At 43.4% G+C, this 21,581-nt stretch overlaps 1 protein-coding gene across 1 annotated transcript in view; it reads left to right on the forward strand.

Moving 5' to 3' along the window:
* The window catches only part of LOC147748444 (beta-1,3-galactosyltransferase 2-like), a 97,215-nt gene that overhangs the window by 419 nt on the left and 75,215 nt on the right, over nucleotides 1-21,581 (forward strand). The window lies entirely within an intron of this gene.

Here is a 21,581-nt window from a genome sequence, read left to right on the forward strand (position 1 = left end):
GGGCAGGGGAGGCGGAAAGTAGACAGCCCAAGGAGTTTCAGAGTCCAGCTCTACAAGAATTGTTTGCTTCACTCATACGAACACTAACCCATTTCTTAAGGTAAGAGAAATCTTCGATCTTCTCTCTCAGCAGCTGCCCTCCAGCGATGATCAACACAAAATGAAACATCCATCTAGCAATGGCTCATAAAATGTGCACATCCACACTAACACCTCCAGAGGAAGTCCTTGAAAATGATACTTTGGATACAATGGAAGATCTAATCACAATACAGCCTTTCTAACGATGTTGTATATCATTACGATATTGAAGTCATTCACTTGATGCTCTCTGGAGGTGAGGGGAGAGATGTGCACTGGGAAACTGATTGGGAGGTTGAATGAGCAGGAAGAAGTAGAATAGAACATCAGAAACTGCATCCATATTAAAAATAATGTCTTGAATTAAAATGTGGCATAACTATTATGTCATTAGCTACTCTTCTAAATGGCTAGGGTAACTTGTTTCAAGTGTGTCATTAGTTTACTCTGTACATCATTAAAAACACTAATTATAAGAAATACTTTTCACACTAAATGTGCCCATTTTGCATATTTTCAAAAACACTTTAACAGAAGGACTGCTTTGTCATTATTAATTTTTTTCTAATTCAATGAGAAGCGGTTCCTCTGTAAAGGTACAACTTTAAGGAATGCCCTGTGTCTAATAAAAAATAAATGCATGGCCATCACAACTTTATTTCTGGGGGAAAAAGTCCACTTGCGGGGATAGTACGTTGTGTTATAAGTCTTGTAAAGGGTGAGGTAGGGACAATAAGATCTTTTATCAGGAAAGAATTATTGGGAAGTTTAAATGAGCAATCTCTAATTGTTAAAAATTTTAGAGCTGCGGTAGACTTACTTCAACTGGATGAAACTGTACTTTTCACCCTAGCACCATATCTATTAAAAGCCACTCTGAAACAGGCTACCTGGAAATTGAGCTTCTCAAGGGATAGGGAAGCCCGCATCTTAAAGAGGGGCATCGACCCATCTATCGGCTCCTGTATGATAAACAAAGCACAGTCATATACTACTTGGAACCTGCCTCATGGAGTGCACCGTTTTTGGTTGTTAATGAGGCAAGGTCTTCTCCCTTTAAACAACTTACTATCTAAATGGTATGGTTCATCTCCAGCCTGTAATTTGTGCAATAATTCTATACAGGACATTATGCATGTACTGTTTATCTGCCCTGCTCTATTATCATGTCGTCGTCAATGGATAAGGACTATCTGTTTATCTTTACCTATTCTCTATGCCAGGGCTTTGACAGATATCATTTATGTACCTCCAAATACAATATTTTGTCATAGAATTTTTAACTTTTTTAAGTGGTTTTTAGATTTATATTGAAACATTTATATGCTGGGTATTTTAGTTAAAATTGGTTTTAATCTTATGTTTTTATATTAATAACATTTGTATATTATAGCTGAATGCTTCAAAAATGTAAATTTCGAATTTTATGTGGATCTCTTCCGAGTTCCAAGATCATAAATAAATGAATTGTCAATTGTAATTGGTGGAGAAAGTCAAAGTGTGTTATGTGCGGCTTTGCGAGCAAGGGAACTTTTCTAATAATGTTCATGCACGAGGTCTCTGCAGCACCCACCTTTCCCCTCCTCCAATTCAGGGGAGAAGTAAAACTTATTTATGTTAATGCTGCCTACCCTCCCCAGGTCAGTGCGGGTCTTAAGTGATAATTGCTCAGGACAGTTTTTCCTGATTAGAAAACAGGGGCAGAAATATTAGGAATGGAATTCTCATAAAACAGGTTAAGTGTTCACTAATTACAACGCAAACATGCGTTTAGCTTAGTGAAATAGTTACCCAGAGTTCTGTTGCTCATTGTCAGCGGAATTAAATGCATTGAGGAAACAGCAAAGTCAAACTTGAATTTGAGTAAATGCTCCTTGTTTAACTCATATACATTTTGGGCTATTTTTACAATACAAAGGTAGTTAGTTGGCTGAGTGGACTATATTTCATATCAAAGGCTAAATCTAGGCAACATCACTAACAGCAGAAATGCCCAGATCAAGACGTTTATCAGTTAGAAAATGTGTCTGACACTGATCACACAGGGCAGTTCTCTTAAGAATCTTGAAATGGACTGGTATATCGGAATTTTGAACAGAAGGCGGGCTGCTGCATTTTACAGCACCAGTAGCTTATTTATAACATATTGATGGGTGTTAAGATATAACCCATTGCAATAGTCGATCTTTGCCATCACTAAAGCAGTGACAGCTAGTTTTTAAAATTGGGCAAGAATAAAGGGTAGAATCTTTTTCAGAAGCCTGAACATATAAAACGCCGCTGATGTGACTGCATTAGCTTGATCAGAAAAAGTCAGTGTATCGTTAAAGATTACTCCAAGATTTTTTTTTGCTGTTCTAACAGGAAAGGAGAAGAGCCAAGCTCAACTGGCTACCAGGATGGAGACCAGAAATATGGTTCTGCCCCAAAGATCAGGTCCTCTGTTTTAGCAGAGTTAAGTTTAAAACATTTCTGACTATCCACACACTGACAGCCTGCATACAGTCATTGAATCTTCGATCACAACATGAAGCCTCTGGGCCAAGAAATGCGACGATTTGTGTATTTTCTGCATATGATGTGATGCAGAAATCAAAAGATCTTATTAGCTCTGCCAGAGTGGTGACATATATATTAAAAAGTGTTGGACTAAGGGATGATCCTTGGGGAACTCCACAAGGAAGAGAGCGTCGGGTGATGTAAAATCACCTAGGTTAACCACTTGTTCCTGCTAACTGTGAAAGGAGCTCAACAGTTCCCAGGCTACTCCTTAAACCCCTATCCTGCTCAAATGATCCATCAGCAGCCCATGATTGACCGTATCAAAGGCTGCTGATAGATCAAGCAGGAAAAGGGCAATTCTTCCTCCGTGATACAAAGAAATCCAAATTTCTTTGGTGGCTTTGATAAAAGCTGATTCTGCGCAGTGTTCAGCATGGAAGCCAAATTGAGTGGTGTCCCGACAATTATTCTTCTGAAGGTGTGCAACTAATTGCATATTCATCACTTTCTCAATATGTTTTGCTGGGAGGTGGAGGCGAGAAATTGGACGAATGTTACTCGCAAGTCGCAACCTGGGGATTGAGATATTTTTTTTTATATGGGGCATAAGGGGTAGAACGGAGGCTTTCTTCCAGCAAGTAGGAAACATATCTGTGACACACATCTGCTTAACATTATCAGTCAAAGTGGTTGCAATAGTTTCTGCTGCTAGGCTAATAACATTGGGTGGACAAGGATCGCACGGCGATCCTGACTTCAACATTTTGTTCAACGTTTTGACTTCCTCCCTAGAAGGAGAAGTAAAAGTGTCAAGCTTCATGAGCGTGACTTGATGACTGGAGTTAATAGTGTCTGGAATCATGGCCACAGTAAGAGTCTTAAAATTGCTAAGAATATCCTCCACTTTGAGGTGAAAAGAAACTGACAGTGGTTCACAAAATGACTGAGAGCAGAAATCCTTGAGAAGGTCAGTGCATGCACAAGACTTTACATTCACAAAGCCAGTGCCATTGAAATTACTATTGCAAAGTTACAATTTGCAGTGTGCAAACTTGAATTGCACTTTGTCACAAAATTGCGATAATTTAGCAGCTGCAACAGAAAGGGGTCAGGAGCATTGCCTCCCCTTGTGATTTGCAATGGTATACATACGTTCTTTCCACCCATTCTTGCACTCACCAAACATGGCATAGTGGGGTTCATTCAGCCATTACATTCATCTGACTAATATTCTTGGTTTGGGGTACCATCCAGTCCCAGAAAAAGAGAAAATCTTTCTATCTCTTCCCCTCCACATGGGAACCTAACTAAAACCATCAAACCACCTGCCCTGACTGCTCTTTAAATGATGTGTGTCACTGCAGCCTATGAGACTTAACTGATGCAGAGTATGATGCTGCAAGATAGTGATGGTTAGAGTCTTGGGGGTATATTTACTGGTGTCTCCCAAACCCAGCTCAGCAGGAAAACAGTCTGCACTGCGCTGCATAGTGTGACAGGGAGGAAGGAAGAGAGCACCATATCTACAGAGATATGTGCGAAGCGAGCAACATTGAACCACATCGACCATGATGCATGAGGTAATTCAGCAGTGACGTGTCAGCAGGGTGCTCCAAATCCCTTTGACTGTTTAAGATGGCTTCCGTGGGCCGTGAGCTGACGAGCTCTGTGAGCACCTGCGCGCTAAGAGTGGCACTAACCCTGATGAAACTGCGGCAGCACGTCCAGCGACCTACGAACAGTTTTCCCCACTGATGAAAGAGGAGTCTAGAAAAACGTGTCTGGGGATACACTTGAAAAGAATACTGGTACTGGCACTGGCCAACAAACTGTGAGAACTGTGTGTGAAGCGAGCAACATTGAACCACATCGACCATGATGCATGAGGTAATTCAGCTGTGACGTGTCAGCAGGGTGCTCCAAATCCCTTTGACTGTTTAAGATGGCTCCCGTGGGCCGTGAGCTGACGAGCTCTGTGAGCACCTGCGCGCTGAGAGTGGCACTAACCCTGAGGAAACTGCGGCAGCACGTCCAGCGACCTACGAACATTTTTCCCCACTGATGAAAGAGGAATCTAGAAACACGTGTCTGGGGATACACTTGAAAAGAATACTGGTACTGGCACTGGCCAACAAACTGTGAGAACTGTGTGTGAAGCGAGCAACATTGAACCACATCGACCATGATTCATGAGGTAATTCAGCTGTGACGTGTCAGCAGGGTGCTCCAAATCCCTTTGGCTGTTTAAGATGGCTCCCGTGGGCTGTGAGCTGACGAGCTCTGTGAGCACCTGCGCGCTGAGAGTGGCACTAACCCTGAGGAAACTGCGGCAGCACATCCAGCGACCTACGAACATTTTTCCCCACTGATGATAGAGGAATCTAGAAACACGTGTCTGGGGATACACTTGAAAAGAATACTGGTACTGGCACTGGCCAACAAACTGTGAGAACTGTGTGTGAAGCGAGCAACATTGAACCACATCGGCCATGATGCATGAGGTAATTCAGCTGTGACGTGTCAGCAGGGTGCTCCAAATCCCTTTGACTGTTTAAGATGGCTCCCGTGGGCCGTGAGCTGGCGAGCTCTCTGAGCACTTGCGCGCTGAGAGTGGCACTAACCCTGATGAAACTGCGGCAGCACGTCCAGCGACCTACGAACATTTTTCCCCACTGATGAAAGAGGAGTCTAGAAACACGTGTCTGGGGATACACTTGAAAAGAATACTGGTATTGGCTTTGGCCAACATACTGTGAGAACTGTGTGTGAAGCGAGCAACATTGAACCACATCAACCATGATTCATGAGGTAATTCAGCTGTGACGTGTCAGCAGGGTGCTCCAAATCCCTTTGACAGAGATATGATTCTTCTCCCCTCTCCCTAGCGCAGGCACAGAATTCTGCTGCCTTGCGCCACGCACCCACCTTTGCGCCATAGTGCAAGGGTGTTTGTGAGAGTCTATTGAAGATTTTTTTTCAGTACAAAATATGACTAGACAACTTTTAAAACTTGTCCTACTTTGTATGTACAGTGCATGCAAAGTCGGAAAAGAAAGGAGAAATGAAATAATTTCTCCTTTTAATACCTGTTTTCAAATGGCGTTAATTTTTGATGCACATTTTTTATGCACATTTTTAGTTGATAGGGTTTTGCATTAACAAGCATGGGTAGTTGCATGGGAACCTTGATGCTAAATAATGCAAAGCAGCGCTTCCTGATACTTTGCTTTATATTTAGGCAATTTAAATGTACTTCCTAGCGCAAAACAAGTTTTGAGCTGGAAAGTAAATCTATAAAAATATTGTGTGCTGGTTTATTTCACTTTTGTGATGCAAACACGGCGCAAAATGTTGGCAAATCTGCCCCTTGGTGTCCCATCTGGAAGGGTAGAACCGCAGTAAGGCAGTTACAGAGGTGCCAACTACGGGAGGAGAAGAATAACGGAGGTGGGCATGGCGGTGCAGGGACCTGTTCGGAGGAGAGAACAGTAAAGGAAACTGGCCCCTACTATATAGTGAGGCACATATGCCACTGCCCGCTGTGCCTGAGACAAATGGCCTAGCTGTGATGTGAGCAGTGTCAACAAATGGACTGGATTACCAGAGACCAACATACAGTGGCTGGAATAGAGAAATGGGACCCTGGTAAAACTTAATGTCAGTGCTTAATGTGCTCAAAAAATAATAATAAGTGCCAGGGCCCTTCTCAGGAGCCAGTGCTGCTTGCACCACTCATTGCCCTGCCAGTGCTGCCAATGACTGTACCAACACAACTACCAACCCTCACAACTCTACAAGTGTGACAATTCAGACTATTTGAGGCCCTCAAAGCTATGAAAATGGTTTGGGTGGCAGGTAGTAGGCATTGTTTGGTGTATATTGAAATAATAAGCAACAGTTGTTGTGTGCATCTCTAAATTAGACTCACAGCACCACCCTGCGGCACAGTGTCCTAAGTGCTGGTGTTAACAATAAAGACCCAGTGCTGAGCACTGGAAATGACATTCTCAAATTAAGCACTGTGTAATGTACAGCTCCAAATGAACATGTTCAAATAGTTGGGCTGGCATAGCAGCAACAGCTAGTATGGACTAAGGGAGGGCGGGCAGCTACACTCCGTGCACGGAGTGTGCGTAGTGCCGGCTTCAACGCATTTTGTGTAGCAGGCGTAGAATTCGGCACTACGCATGCTCCGCAGACGGTGCGCAGCTGGCCGCCACCCGCCTCCCTTCCGCCCTCCCTAAATACTTTAATTTAAATGTTAAAAAGAATTAAAAGGCACTTACCATGCCCGCCGCTGCCCGCCGCGTCCCCGGGGCTCCCTCTCTTCATCGCTGCCGTCTTGGGTACTAATGCGCATGCACGGCCGCCCGCGCATGCGCATTAGTACCCAAGACGGCGGCGATGAAGAGAGGGAGCCCCGGAGACGCGGCGGGCAAGGTAAGTGCCTTTTAATTCTTTCTAACATTTAAATTAAAGGATTTAGGGAGGGCGGGAGGGAAGGAGGCCTGCGGTGCGTAGTGGGGCTACACGGAGTGCGGAGGTGGGCGTAGTTTCTCGCCCACTTCACGTAGCTCCACGAAGCCCCACTACGCCCACTACGCCCAGGCCTAGTATGGACACAGGAAGGCCATAAGCAGTATTGAACCACTCTGTCAGAGACTCCATACCCTGATCCTAATTAAAGAGGTACATGTGACGCTAACATAACAGTATTAAAAAACTTGATGAACAGTTGGTAGCATGCAGTTTTATTAATTGTTAGTGATGACAAGGTATCCATATGGTGGGGGTGAAGGGGGCTAGTGTTGCTAGCCAAAGCAGGTGCAATACTTTGCTTCCGTTGCATTCAATTTGCACAATGACCAATATTTGCCCAATGAACATTGTGACAATTAAGATGGAGTAAAACCAAAGGGGATGATGGACGGAGTGTTGCACATTGCAAGTACTCACCCCCAGTCAACTGAGCTGGGTTTAATCCATCATCATTCTTTAGCTCAGTCCGCCACCGCAGTTCATACATGGCCATATGCAAATCAGTCTGACCCTGTGCCTCATGGGAACAGTGCAGCCGAAACTGCCAAGCCATGTCTACCCTGGACCGGAAACAAGCATACTGGGACCGGTTTCTGGCTAATCAGCCGTCATCAGCTAGGCTAGCTTGATCCCCTTTGGTTTTGCTAATTAAGATGGAGTGGCATGGTGATGGATGCTGCTGAAAGTCCTTGGGGAGAAGGAGGCGAGTATTAGCAGATCTCAAGCATCACCCTCAATTTGGATTCAGTACATTTGCCTTTGTGACCATCAAGTGAGCAATTGGAAACAAACTGCACCTGATCTGACACAAGGCTGAGATTTAATGTAGGTTCTTGCCAAATGACATAAAAACTAAATGTAACTAAAATATGAGCTCAATTGTCCTCAAGATTAAAATTTGACACACCATGGTAAGAAACCAGGTAGCACTGTTAGAGATCAAGGCGCACCTGGCTAGATCTATCGCAGACAAAGAGGTGTAATGAATGCATAATTATTGCATGAAATGCACCACTGCACACACTGGCTGTACCAATTTCAAAAACAAAATAATCAGCAAAACAGATCAAAAACAACTCAAACTCTTATTTGGCTCAAGGAAATCCAAATGTGTATAAAAGAAAGTCCTACCTCAAGGAGATTCTGTAAGTCAACAAACTGACTTGTTAAAGAAAGTGATGTCAAGACCATATTGCTAAATGTAATGGTGTAGTCTCTCAACAGTACATAACACAATACAACATGCTTGCATTACAAATACATCAAATGTCTCAAAGACTTGATAACCATGCTGCAAGACTGGAACAGACATTAGGTTGGATCTCTAAAATCAAAGATAATGAAAAGTATCAAAAAATGGAAAAGCAACGGAGTCAATACACATAAAGGATGATGATCTTGAGGCCAGATCTAAATGAAATAACATAAGAATTGTTAGCCTTCCGAAATCCACCAACACTGACAACATGGAAACTTTATTGAAACAGTGTTGACCGAATTATTTGGCAGAAATAGCTTCTCATCATCATTCTTACTCGAGCAAACACACAGGCCAATAAAAGTTTCACTTTTGAACTAAAGAGATATTACACCCCGAATAGCCTGAGAAAACGCTACTTGCAATGCTCTGGAGTCACTCTTTCCTTGTTTCTGAACTTTGCAGACGGTTCACATAAAGCAAAAGGCTATGAACTACAGAAAGACTTTTCCTGCTCTGCTCAGATTTGCCCTAGGGGTAAACCACAAATCTACACAGATACACAACTGACACTTAAAGCCCTAATATACATGAAAGAAAGCAGCAACAGAATGAAGGTCATTGATGATGGGAGGCAGCCAGGTAATATGTATAACAATGATTGAAATTTAACTAATTGTATCCTTAGCTTAATTATCTATTATTGCGAATAGATCTCATACACTGTTTATTGTTTGCTCTAGAAGAGGATAGAGGAATAGGTGAGTTTAACTGCATGTTTGCAGGTGAAATACGCTACTCACTGGTCAGTAATTATAAAGCACAATACAGCCATGCCACGATTAGTCGAAATACCTACTAGAAATATGTAATAAACAAAAGGTAAATCGTTTTTTAGCATGTGGCATATGGTTTGACTAGAAAATTTGACCAGAAAAACAATGTGGGTTGGGAACTTGCCGTAAGTCACAGGATTACGTCAGTCACTGTGAATAGGTGGTAATGGGGATCGGCTTGCCTAGTCCATGAGCTTGACCTGAAAAACCAATGCAATGATAGGGTTGGGGGAGTGCAATAGGGGTGGCTGCTACCAATTTCAGTTGGGGAACCACATTGTGAGTGGGGATGAGCAATGGGTATGACATTTTTCAGAAGAAATTATGCACATTATGAACTAGAGGCTGACTGTAAGGCAACAAACATGAAACATGGTCAAGTGAAGGCGAACATTTACAGGTAGACAACACAATGAGTAATTTAAGTAGGCGGATCCATTCTGCATATAATCACCTTGAACATAAGAGAGTTAGACTGTCATTGGAAGGCCAGAAAAGCTGCAGCATAATTTCAAAAACACAGAAATTGCTTTCTTTCAGGAAGCTCATTTTACACCACATAGTACAAAAACAGAAAACAAGGATCTGTGGCACATACATATGCACATCCTAAAGGTGGCATGATAGAGGAGTATTGATATGGCTTGTCAGAATCTAATCATCCAAATAATTAAACTATATTTGACCTTAATGAGAGATATAATATAGCTCTGGGAGAGATAGACGGAGCGCTGTCACACTGATGAATATGTATGGTATTATTCATAAAAACCCACAATTCTATACTGATCTGTACCAGTTAGAAAATGACTTTGATACTAAGTCAGTGAGTATTCTCAACACTGGGATGGATAGGTCTCCAGGAGCCCCTAGGAGGTTATCAGCTACCACCAAAAAATAGGTCATGGACTTAAAACCAAAGAACTGATATACGTATGGAGACACATAAACCTGCATATCACAGAATTCACACTTACTTCATAGTTTACAATATGCACTCAAATATAGAACAAGTGCCCTTATCCAAAGACTCTGTGTTGTGGGTTGAAAAATGCACACATATAGCAGGCGGTACCTGGATCACTCACCACTTTTTATGGGATTAGTACTTTCAGAGAAAATATACTGGTATGATGCCTGGAGATTCCTATCAGAGGACCTCCTTCACAATGCATTTTAAGCAGAGGTTGGTAGATCTGTCAGAATACTTTTGAATTATTCTGGGTGTGGTAGATAAATACAGCACTGTCTGGGAGTCATTAAAAGAATACATTCGAAGTGAACATGGAGTCAAACAACTAGACCTTCTGAAAGTGATCCAGGACAGCCTGAACAAATTGAAAACAGATGTGGAATTGTGGAAGCTCAGGCATTGCCATGAAACCTTGGTCAAAGTGCGCTTTATAAATGGGTTATAACATAACATAACATAACATTGTTGGGGAGATGATAAAATATTTACCGAAATCAAACTTAAGCTCAAGGGGTTTCAGTACTTGGCAAAGTGAGAAATAAAATTTTAAGGCAAATATGTTGTGGCTGGAAACTATGAGGAGGGTGAACACCCTCATACAACTTCTTCCATACTTGCCAATAAATTACAGTGCTTGTGCTGCTTGAATAGGATAGCTTCATACCAGGACTTATCACTACTTATAACTTGTGTGCATTAGTTTGCAGACTATGGCCAGACACAAAATGCTTCTGTAGAGTTCTTAGATGCTGAAAAGATATTCTACACCACAGAGGGGGTAGTACATGGTAACCATGCTCAGGAGACTGGGAATTGGGGATAACCTAATAAAATGTATGATGCTACTAAATACAGATCCTACAGCTTAGATTTTGGTAAATGACCAACATACAATACTATCTATGTAAGGACAATCACATGGCTGGGATGCCCCCTGTCACCACTAGTATATGTGGGAAACAACCTTTACAACGCACTACCAATACAACTAAACTTTTACAACGCAACATCCATTACAACGCATGCCATTACAACGCAACCATTACAATGCATGACCCTACAACGCATACCACTACAACGCATGTCATTACAACACGGTCATTACAACGCATACCATTACAACGCATACCATCACAACGCATAGTACCCTTACACTATCCAACACTTACCCTACTGTTGCACCCCCTGGAGTTAGAATAGTAATTTTTCCCCCTACACTATCCAACACTTACCCTACTGTTGCACCCCCCTGGAGTTAGAATAGTAATTTTTACCACTACACTATCCAATACTTACCATATATGCAATGTAATGGTATGCGTTGTAATGGTATGCGTTGTAAAGGTAGTATGCGTTGTAATGAAATGCGTTGTAAAGGTAGTTTTTTACAAATCGTTGTAATGGCATGCGTTGTAATGGAATGCGTGGTAATGGATGTTGCGTTGTAAAAAATGTGTGGTAAAGGTATGCGTTGTAAAAGTATGCGTTGTAACGTCATACATCCGTATATGCTGTGTGGTATTTAGAAATATATTGCACATTAGCAATAAAGATTTTTCAGCAGGACGCAGATAACATCTGCATATGTAGATGATATCCTGTTATATATTAGACATCCAAAATGCATCTTTCACCCGTCTTATGCAAATATAAGCATTTGAGGTACATTAGGATTGCAAATAAACTGGGAAAAAAAACTGATATTTTCCTTAACACAAAGCATAGCATGGTGCCCTCTGAAATTTCCACTACAGTAGAACTATTCAATTCAATGTTTGAGAATAAATGTAGGGAAAATTGACAGACAAAACTCACAGCTGGATTAAATTACCACTGTTCCTGGTTGGTTGGATTACAACATTGTTGATTGGGCTCCTCATGATAGTATATCTATTATTCAATAATCCTAATATTGCTACACACACATTTTCACCCCATTAAAAAGCCTAATGACAAAGCTAGCTTGAGTCAGTAAGCAACCCAGTATACATTGGTCCAATCTCATTTTTCCCAACGAGCAGGAAGATCTATCGGCTCTGAATGTTGAACTGCATTTCTATATGGCTCAGAAGCAATTTGAGCATTGTTGAACTTGGCCCTATCTGCAGAGTCACCCCCAAACCTTTTGCCTTCACCCCTCCTGTTTTCTGAACCCATTCTGTTGGCTTTTAGGACTTTGTGTACTTTACATCTGCTAACCAGTGCTAATGTACTTGCAAGTCTCTAGCAAAGTGGTACTACATGTGCCGAGAGCCTGTAAATCCATACTGATATAATAAAGAGAAAGCCCAAACCTTTGAGGCGGGTAATCTCAGGAACCATAGCACCAATCACAACACCCAATACAGCGTTGGAAAGGGCAGTTGCAGCAAAAGGACATAGGCTATGCAGACGCCCACCATATACATTTAAAAGGTAAAAGAACTGTGCCAGCAAAGTAGTCCCGTGTGGGAGTGTCTGCGTTGTGCTGTGGGCGTGTGCTGGGGTGTGACAAACGCTGGGGGCGTGTGGTACGTCCCGCCCTGCATGCCATGTCTCATATTGTATGCTAATCCCACCCTGCTCCCTTTATATACCCCTGCACCCCATAATCATAACCCACCCTTAATCCTTAAAATACCCCAACACCCTTAAACACTTACCAATCTTAACCCTATAAATATACAGTGTACCCCAAAACCCAAACCCATCCCTAACCCTAAACCTAAAAATACCATTGTACCCCAAAACCTAAACCTACCCCTGAACCCTAAAATACCCCTGTACCCCAAAACCCAAACCTAGCCCTGAACCCTTAAAATACCCCTGTACCCCAAAACCCAAACCTACCCCTGAACCCTAAAAATACCCCTGTACCCCAAAACCCAAACCTAGCCCTGAACCCTAAAAATAACCCTGTACCCCAAAACCCAAACCGACCCCTGAACCCTAAAATACCCCTGTAACCCAAAACCCAAACATAGCCCTGAACCCTAAAAATACCCCTGTACCCCAAAATCCAAACCTACCCCTGAACTCTAAAAATACCCCTATACCCCAAAACCCAAACCTAGCCCTGAACCGTAAAAATACCCCTGTACCCCAAAACCCATACCTATTCCTAAGCCCTAAAACTACCCCTGTACCCCATAACCCAAAACTATATCTGAACCCTTAAAATACCCAAACACCCCAAAACATATACCTCAGTACCCCAAAACATATACCCCTATACCCATACTTACCGTATCCAAACATTAAAAAAAACATGCTTTTACCATTCAAGCATTTACAACGAATTTCGTTGTAAATGTATGCGTGGTTAAAGCATATAAAATGTAATGCCATGCGTTATAATGGCATTGCGGAGTCATGGTACTTTCGTAATGAAGGAGTGATGGTATGCGGAAAGAAAGCTGCGGAATAATGGGTGTTTACCCTCCCCCGGTAAGTACATTGGTGGCACAGCGGCCCACATCTCCAGCAACATACTCATATTTTTTCACCATCCATTTGAAAAATGCACAGTCTCTCTCATTGATGGGCAGCACCGACATACACTTTTAGACAAACCTCCCGCCACAAGTTCTTGAATTGCGAACTTTAGAGCTGGGGAGCTACGTTCTAATCTCGGCATCAGCTCAACATCCTGTGATTCCAGGCGAATCGCTTTGTCTCCCCGTGCCTACCACAAATGAATGTGTTCTTCTATAATGTAAATTGTGCTCATGCCATGTTGTCGAGTTCGCGCTATATAATATTGCAAGGAAAAATAAAGTAGGGAAACTCGAGTTCACACACTACTGAACGTGCACTCTTAAGTGCATCAGCAGTGCACTGTGAATTGGAGCGTTTCATAGGCCTGTCACAGATCAGAAATGCTATCAAAACGAAATCCTACAAAACAATATACTACTGGCCGGCAGCAATTCATACCCGGACAACTTCGGGACGGGCTGCTAGTTATATGATATTTGTGGGCCTGTAGCACTAATTGTGCCACCCACTTAAGTAGTTTTTGAGACATGACTTAGGCCTGCCATTCCAGCCTGTGCATGCAGTTTAAACTGCTATTTCAACCTGGCAAAGTACATTTTTTTGCCAGGCCTAAACCTTTCTTTTTTTGTACATATAACTCACCCCTAGGGTAGGCCCTAAACAGCCCACAGGGTAGGGTGCCTTATATAAAACAGTTAGACATGTACTATTCATTTTTTTCATGTCCTTGTAGTGAAAAACTCTTAAATGGGTTTTCTACTATTGCAAGGCCTACCTCTGCAATAGGATAACATTGGATTACCTTCTTACATTTAATAAGTGATAACTTTTGATTGGGAGCAGCTAAGAATCTCATGTTTGGTGTCTATGTAATTGCAATTTAAAAACCAGCTTTAATTGTAGAGTTGGATTTTAAGTCACAATTCTGAAAATGCTACTTTTCAAAAATTGGCATTTTCTTGTCATAACCATATGGTGTCTGCAGCCTATTCCTAGGTCACATGACTGGTTGTAATTGCCAGTTGACCTTTGTGTATTTCTTCCAGACAGTATTACAACAGAGGGTCTGGGTGTTGGCAGAATGGACCTTCCTAGCTTAATGAGGAGGTGGAGCTGTCACTGACCATGCTTGCTCTTCAAAGCAGTGGCCGACTGTAACGGCCGGATTCTCGGACCAGATAGGATCAGCTCCTCAGAGCACCTCCAACCCAGCCGGAACGTAATCACCTCCCTCCTCAGGACATATTTACAATAGGTATATATGCCTTGTACCTAAGGATGGGGAATTAGCAATATACATGCATAGGTTTTCTACAATATCACACTCACAACAGTTAGTCTCGCGGCAACTTAGGCCCAGACTAGTCTACCCTAGGGCAGGTCTGATTAGCTACCATTACACACTGATCACAGTCAGTGCCCGCTCGACAAGCCGCAATCCTGCGGGTCTAGACACCAGTCTCCTCCCTGGTGTTCTCTCACTTACATCCCGAGCCGCTATCCTGCAGATCTAAGCACCAGTATCCTCCCTGGTGTTCTCGTTACTTACATCCCAAGCCGCAATCCTGCGGGTATCGGCACCAGTTTCCCGCCTGGTGTTCTCATTAACGCCGCTTACCAACGACGATCACTTTCCTATGAATACCTTTGGAAGGAATCTTTCATTGGCTACTAGGGATATGATACTACAATATTATAGATCACACAACAGTTTACCGAATTAGATGATGTACAATCTATTCTCCACATCAAGGGGACCCTCTCTCCCTCATTGCTCAGTCACTTCTTACCTGACCGGGAATTACATCCGTTCATGAAAACAATGCCTGACTAGAAGAACAGGTTACCCTGATTGAACAAGAATACGAGGCACATGCTGGTTCACTAAGAACTGGGGTACTTTATTACAATGATCATAAAAACACAGTACTACACTATAACATATATCCTGCAAAGGAAAGTGAAAGTTTAGAATGTGCACACTATAAGACATAGACTGACGTCACCTGGTTAATGCGAAGTCGGGGTTCAGCAGTCATCTAGGTTCCCTTCTCGTCTGTGCCTTGGCTCGTCTTAAAGTCACCCTTCAGCAGTCACGGGTACACGTCTGCACCGCTATGCTCTGTCTTCTCTGCTTCCCTCCAAGTCACTGGAACCTTCCTTTCATTAGCTGCTTTCTCTCTGGCTGTTCTGTGCTACTCCTCTCTCATCTCAATCACGGACCATCTTCACTTCTCGGCTTCGATCTTATAACTCAGTTTCAGCCACTCTGGTATTCGTTCTCTTGACTAACTGCTTCATTCGAAATGCTCTGATCTTATAGGTCAAAGCTCGCCAGCTGCTCCAACTAAAATAACTTCAATCTTTCTCAGAGAGTATCAGCCTCTCGGTCTTTCTCGGACTTCAAAATGGCGACTGTCTGCCTGGAAATAATTAATGGCATTGATGCTAACGGCTAGCTGCCGCCTCCAGACTGACTGATTCACTGCCTCATGCTTTCACTAATATGGAAGCGTGTTCCTTCATGGAAAGTTACGGCCAGTAACCTGCCGCCCACCAAATTCTTGTACCTCCCCGTACCAAGGACACGTTCCGAGCCGGCCTGCCTGATATTGTGTCTTCGGAGTGGAGAAAAATACAGTCTTTCGATAAGGGCCAGCCTGAGCCGGTTCTCTCCAAGCGAACAACACCTCGTAACTAAAACATTACATTTGTCCTAAAAGCATCTCAAGCTGCTGGGATAGAAAGCAAGATGGAGTCTCTCCCGTTTGAGGCCTAGAAGGCCCAAAATAAGCATAACTCCATAGAAGGTATACTAACACTCTTGCAAAAGGACGGATTATCACTAATACTAATGAATCTATCCCCTAACATAAGTTTATAAGTCCTGATCTAAGGAAAAGGGTACGAGAATTCATTACTATGCCTCGTGAATAGGCCCTGTCTATGAGTCTAACCCTTGCACTAGAATGATAATAGGCTGGAGTCACCTCCAATCATCTTCCCTCAAAGGAGGGCCGAAAAAGTCGGTCAGAACACCGACTCACACACAAAGAACTTCACACTAGCTTATTGTGGTCCCAGACAGACTGGAACCAGGGCAGGAAGGCAGGACATTACAGACACCTCTGTAGGGGGAAACACAAGAAGCTTCTCCCACTTCAAAGTGGGCACCAGGAATAAAAGGGGATCCACAAACCCACTCTTCAAATCACGTCTGGACCTGTGGAAGTCTCAGAAGAAGGACTGCTCTAAGTAAGAAGGACTGCCCAGCTACTCAGCTTCTCTTCTGCAAGAAGGACTGATCTGCTGCCCTACTGCCTACAACAGAGCTTTCCAAACTCTGTGCCGGTACACAGTACTGTGTCGCCTGCCATGTGTGGGTGTGTCGCGCTGATGCATAGCTGCCAAGGTTTGAGATTGCTATCATGGTTCCCTCTACAATCAGCGCGCACTTCAAAGGATTCCACTGCATTCAGTAAATACTTCAGTGGAGCCTCAGAAATGCAGCTGATGGTGACGCTGCTGCGCTTCCTAATGCATTTCTAAAGACGTGTTTTACGTCTTTAGAAATGCAAATGGGGGACTTTTAAATACCTACAGGGCTGTCATTAAACAGCAGGAGACAATTCCCAGAGCTTTCTCTGCAGCCATTTGCCCGTTTGCCAAGTCCACAGACCTCTGGCTCCCCCACCTCTCTTAGAGGTCGTACTTTTGTTGCAGGGGGTGCACTTGGGAGGTATTGTGTCATCCATATCAACAATATGTCATGTTGAGTGGGTGCGCGCATTAATTAGCGCAGCATTAGCTTACTCTGGTTGGTTTTGCACGTTTCAGCACCTCACTGCTTGCTTGTCACACTATCCCATGATTTGATCCTCATGGGGGTTTTGAACCGATGCATGTTAAGTGTTAAGTGCATCGGCAGGAGAACTGCATGCCCAGATCTTACATCTGCATAAACTGTCAGATGGCATTGGAAGCGCAAACCTTGAGCGTGGCCTATGTTCTGACATCAGCTTGGTACGAAAACATTCCTAGTGCTAATCCTGCTCCTTTTGTTCAGCCACCTGCACAGTATCCAAGATGGAGTATTTTGGTATTGATTTATTTATTTGATTGCATAAGTTAATTAAAACCATTGCATTGCAATAAAACAGAAAGAAAAAGACATCACAATTCATGGAAGTAAAACAGGATCTGGAAACGCGCAATAGTTAAAATGCCAGCATTTGTCTAGGGGCTTCTTATCATGTTTTAAATTGGGCATTACTTTTTGGGTAGTGCCATAGGAAAGTGTCACCATGCTGGCTACAAGGTTTGCTTTAATTTCTTTTCTTTTTGCGGATGCTCTTTAGCGTGTCGCGAAATGATGCATGTCTAGAAAGTGTGCCACCGATATAAAAAGTTGGGAAAACTGAGGCCTACAACTTCTACAACTTGGACCCAGGGCCACCAGAGTGTCTCCAAGGGCTGGTTAGCTGGCCCCCTGTTCTGATCTACAGGATAGTAATAGGCTCCTCTGCACCAAGGCACCCCAACTCGTCTCATCGCAGTACCGCTCATAACAGCGCTAGTTCAACTGTCTTGCATGCCAACTCAGCACACCACATCTTAATGGCAAGAACTGGCCTAGCTCAATGCATCACGATGCACCTTAACACCAGACTTCTCATCACAGCTTCTAATCTGCAGCTTCGAGAGTACCTACCCAGCGCAATGCATCACAATGCTGACAACCTTCCGAGATCAGCACACCTAGGTTTAGCAACAGCGCATCTTCACTCACGTCCCTGCAGCGCCAGCGGCTTTATCAACATCGATGCTGCATGGCGTATCTCGGAGCAGGACTCCACATCACAACCTCCTATCAACGCAGGACCTCATATCTCACCTCCCATCAAAGGTTCTTTCATTCCTGCATCATGCAGGGCACTGCAAGGACTTTGCATTTTGATGTACCAGGACACAAGGTGCTTTTAACAGAAACTGAACTCAGTCATGTGTTGAGCCCATTTTCCATCACGGTCAGCCTGAATTTGTGGATTGAACCTGGTCCACTGCGACCAGATAGCCACAATTGGCGCTTTGTGCTTTTTGGCACTAGTTTTACCTAACACTAATTGAATTACATATCTTGGGTTATACTTTCTGTATTTTTTTCATTTTGGTGTCAAATAATATCATTAATTTTACTCCATTTTCCGAAAGTGATGTGGAATTTTTCCTTATGTATGGTTTCACTTTATTTTCATTTGTGTGCTGCATAAACTACTTTACACATTGCCTCTAAGTTAAGCCTGACTCCTTTTATGTCAAGCTACCACAGGATTAAACCCAGGTTAATTCAGTTACTTGTTATGGTTTGCCCTGACAAGGATTGGGACTGTTGCTTGAGTAGGGTTTCACCCCCCAACCAACAACCCCATTTCTCATGTGTATTATGTTATGTTATGTTATGCAGATTTGTAGAGCTCACAAGCACCGGGGGGTGGGGGGGTTATCCTGATGCTGAGGAGGTGTGAATTTAGCCACACCTATGACCTAATGGGACTAATCGAATAGCCAGGTCTTTAGCTTTTTACGAAGTTGAAAAAGTGAGGTGGAGGCTCCTATGCGTAGTGACAGGTTGATACATGCTTTAGGAGAAGGCTCAACCACCTGATCTGGTTTTCTATATGTATGGGATATGTGCAAATAGGAGTGAGAAGAACAAGTGGATGTGTCTGGAAGGTTTGTGAGAGCATAGGGGATTGTTGTGGCCTGCGGGGCCAGAGTTATATAGAGCCTTGAAAGTGTGGGTGAGGAGTTTGAATTATGTTCCTTTGCGAATGGGAGCTAGTCTAGCTCCTTCAGGTGTGGTGTTTTGTGAGTGTGGCATGGGAGGTTGAGAGTGATTCTGGCAACAAGTTCCGAATGGGCTGCAGCCTTCTGGTGAGGTTTTTGTTGATCCCGTCATAGAGGGGGTTCCCGTAGTGAGCTTGCTTGTGATCAGAGTGTCCATGACCATTTTCTAGGTTCTGATTGGCAACCATTTTTCAGCATCTTCAGAGAATGGAATAGTGATGCAGTGAGAGCATTGACTTGGGTGGTTATGTTGAGTTTGCTGTCGATGATGATCAGAAAGTTCCTGGGTCTGGGTTCAAGCTATGTTGACAATCAACTGGGATCCCACGGTCATGTGTGCTCCCCGAAGATCATGATTTGGGTTTTCAACTATAGACAGTTGGTCTTCATCCAGTGAGAAATCCCAGTCATACAGGGATTGAACTTGATCCAGGTATTGGTCATCTTGTCTGTTAAGGAGAGAATGAGTTGCATGTCATCGAAGTAGAAAAGGGTGTTGATGTTGTGTGGGTGGATGATGCTGGCTAAAGGGATCATGCATACGTTAAAGAGGGTTGACTCGGGAAAGATCCTTGCGCAACTCCGCAGATGAGGTCACGGGCCTCCGATGTGTACAGTGCAAAGTTGACGGACTGTGTCTTTCTGGTCAGGAAGGAGAAAATCCATCAAAATGCATGTCCTTGGATTCCATTATCATGCAGGCATTAGATGAGATGAAGTTGTTGTGATAGTTTTCAGTCCTCTGGAGTAGCGTGGTGGGGCAGGGGTCTGATGGGGCCCCAGAGTGGGCGGACATCATGGAGGCTTGGTTTCTTCTGGGGTGATGATGGGCCATGTGGTTACCACTGGTTCTTTGGATAAGATCATGAGATGGGAAACAACCTTTACAACACTGTCATTACATCGCACTACCTTAACATAGCAGACATTACATCGCAACATCCTTTACATAGTATGTAATTACAATGCAGCCAATTACATTGCATGTCACTACAATGCATGTCATTAGAATGCATGTCACTACAATGCAGGCATTACATCGCAAGTCATTACAATGCATACCATTGCAATTCATAGTACCCTTACACTATCCAACACTTACCTACTGTTGTACTCACTGGAGTTAGAATAGTCATTTTTACCCCTATACTATCCAACACTTACCCTACTGTTGCACTCACTGGGGTTAGAACAGTAATTATTATCCCTATACTATTCAATCTTAAATGCGATGTAATGGTATGCATTGTAATGGTATGTGTTGTAAAGGTATAATGCAATGTAATGGAATCCATACTAATATAAGAAAGAGAGAGCCCAAATCTTTGAGGCGGGTAATCTCAGGAACCACAGCACCAATCACAACACCCAATACAGCGTTGGAAAGGGCAGTTGCAGCCGAAGGACATAGGCTATGCAGACGCCCGCCATATACATTTAAAAGGTAAAAGAACCGTGCCAGCAAAGTAGTTCCTTGTGGGCGTGTCTGCGTTGTGCTGTGGGCGTGTGTTGGGGGTGTGGCAAACGCTGGGGGCGTGTGGTACGTTCCGCCCTTCATGCCATGTCTCATATTGAGTGCTAATCCCACCCTGCTCCCTTTAAATACCCCTGCACCCCATAATCATAACCCACCCTTACTCCTTAAAATACCCCAACACCCTTAAACACTAACCCATCTTAACCCTATAAATATACCCTGCACCCCAAATCCCAAACCTATCACTAAACCCTAAAAATACCCCTGTACCCCAAACCCCAAACCTAGCCCTGAACCCTAAAAATACCACTGTACCCCAAAACCCAAACCTGGACCTGAACCCTAAAAAACCCCTGTACCCCAAAAACCAAACCTAGCCCTGAACCCTTAAAATACCCCTGTACCCCCAAACCTAGCCCTGAACCCTAAAAATACCCTGTACCCCCAAAACCCAAACCTAGCCCTGAACCCTAAAAATACCCCTGTACCCCAAAACCCAAACCTACCCCTGAACCCTAAAATACTCCTGTACCCCAAAACCCACTCCTAGCCCTGAACCCTAAAAATACACCTGCACCCCAAAACCCAAATCTAGCCCTGAACCCTTAAAATACCCCTGTACCCCAAAACCCAAACCTACCCCTGAACCCT

Source organism: Lissotriton vulgaris, chromosome 1_1, assembly GCF_964263255.1.
Source record: "Lissotriton vulgaris chromosome 1_1, aLisVul1.2, whole genome shotgun sequence".
Taxonomy (NCBI): Eukaryota; Metazoa; Chordata; class Amphibia; order Caudata; family Salamandridae; genus Lissotriton; species Lissotriton vulgaris.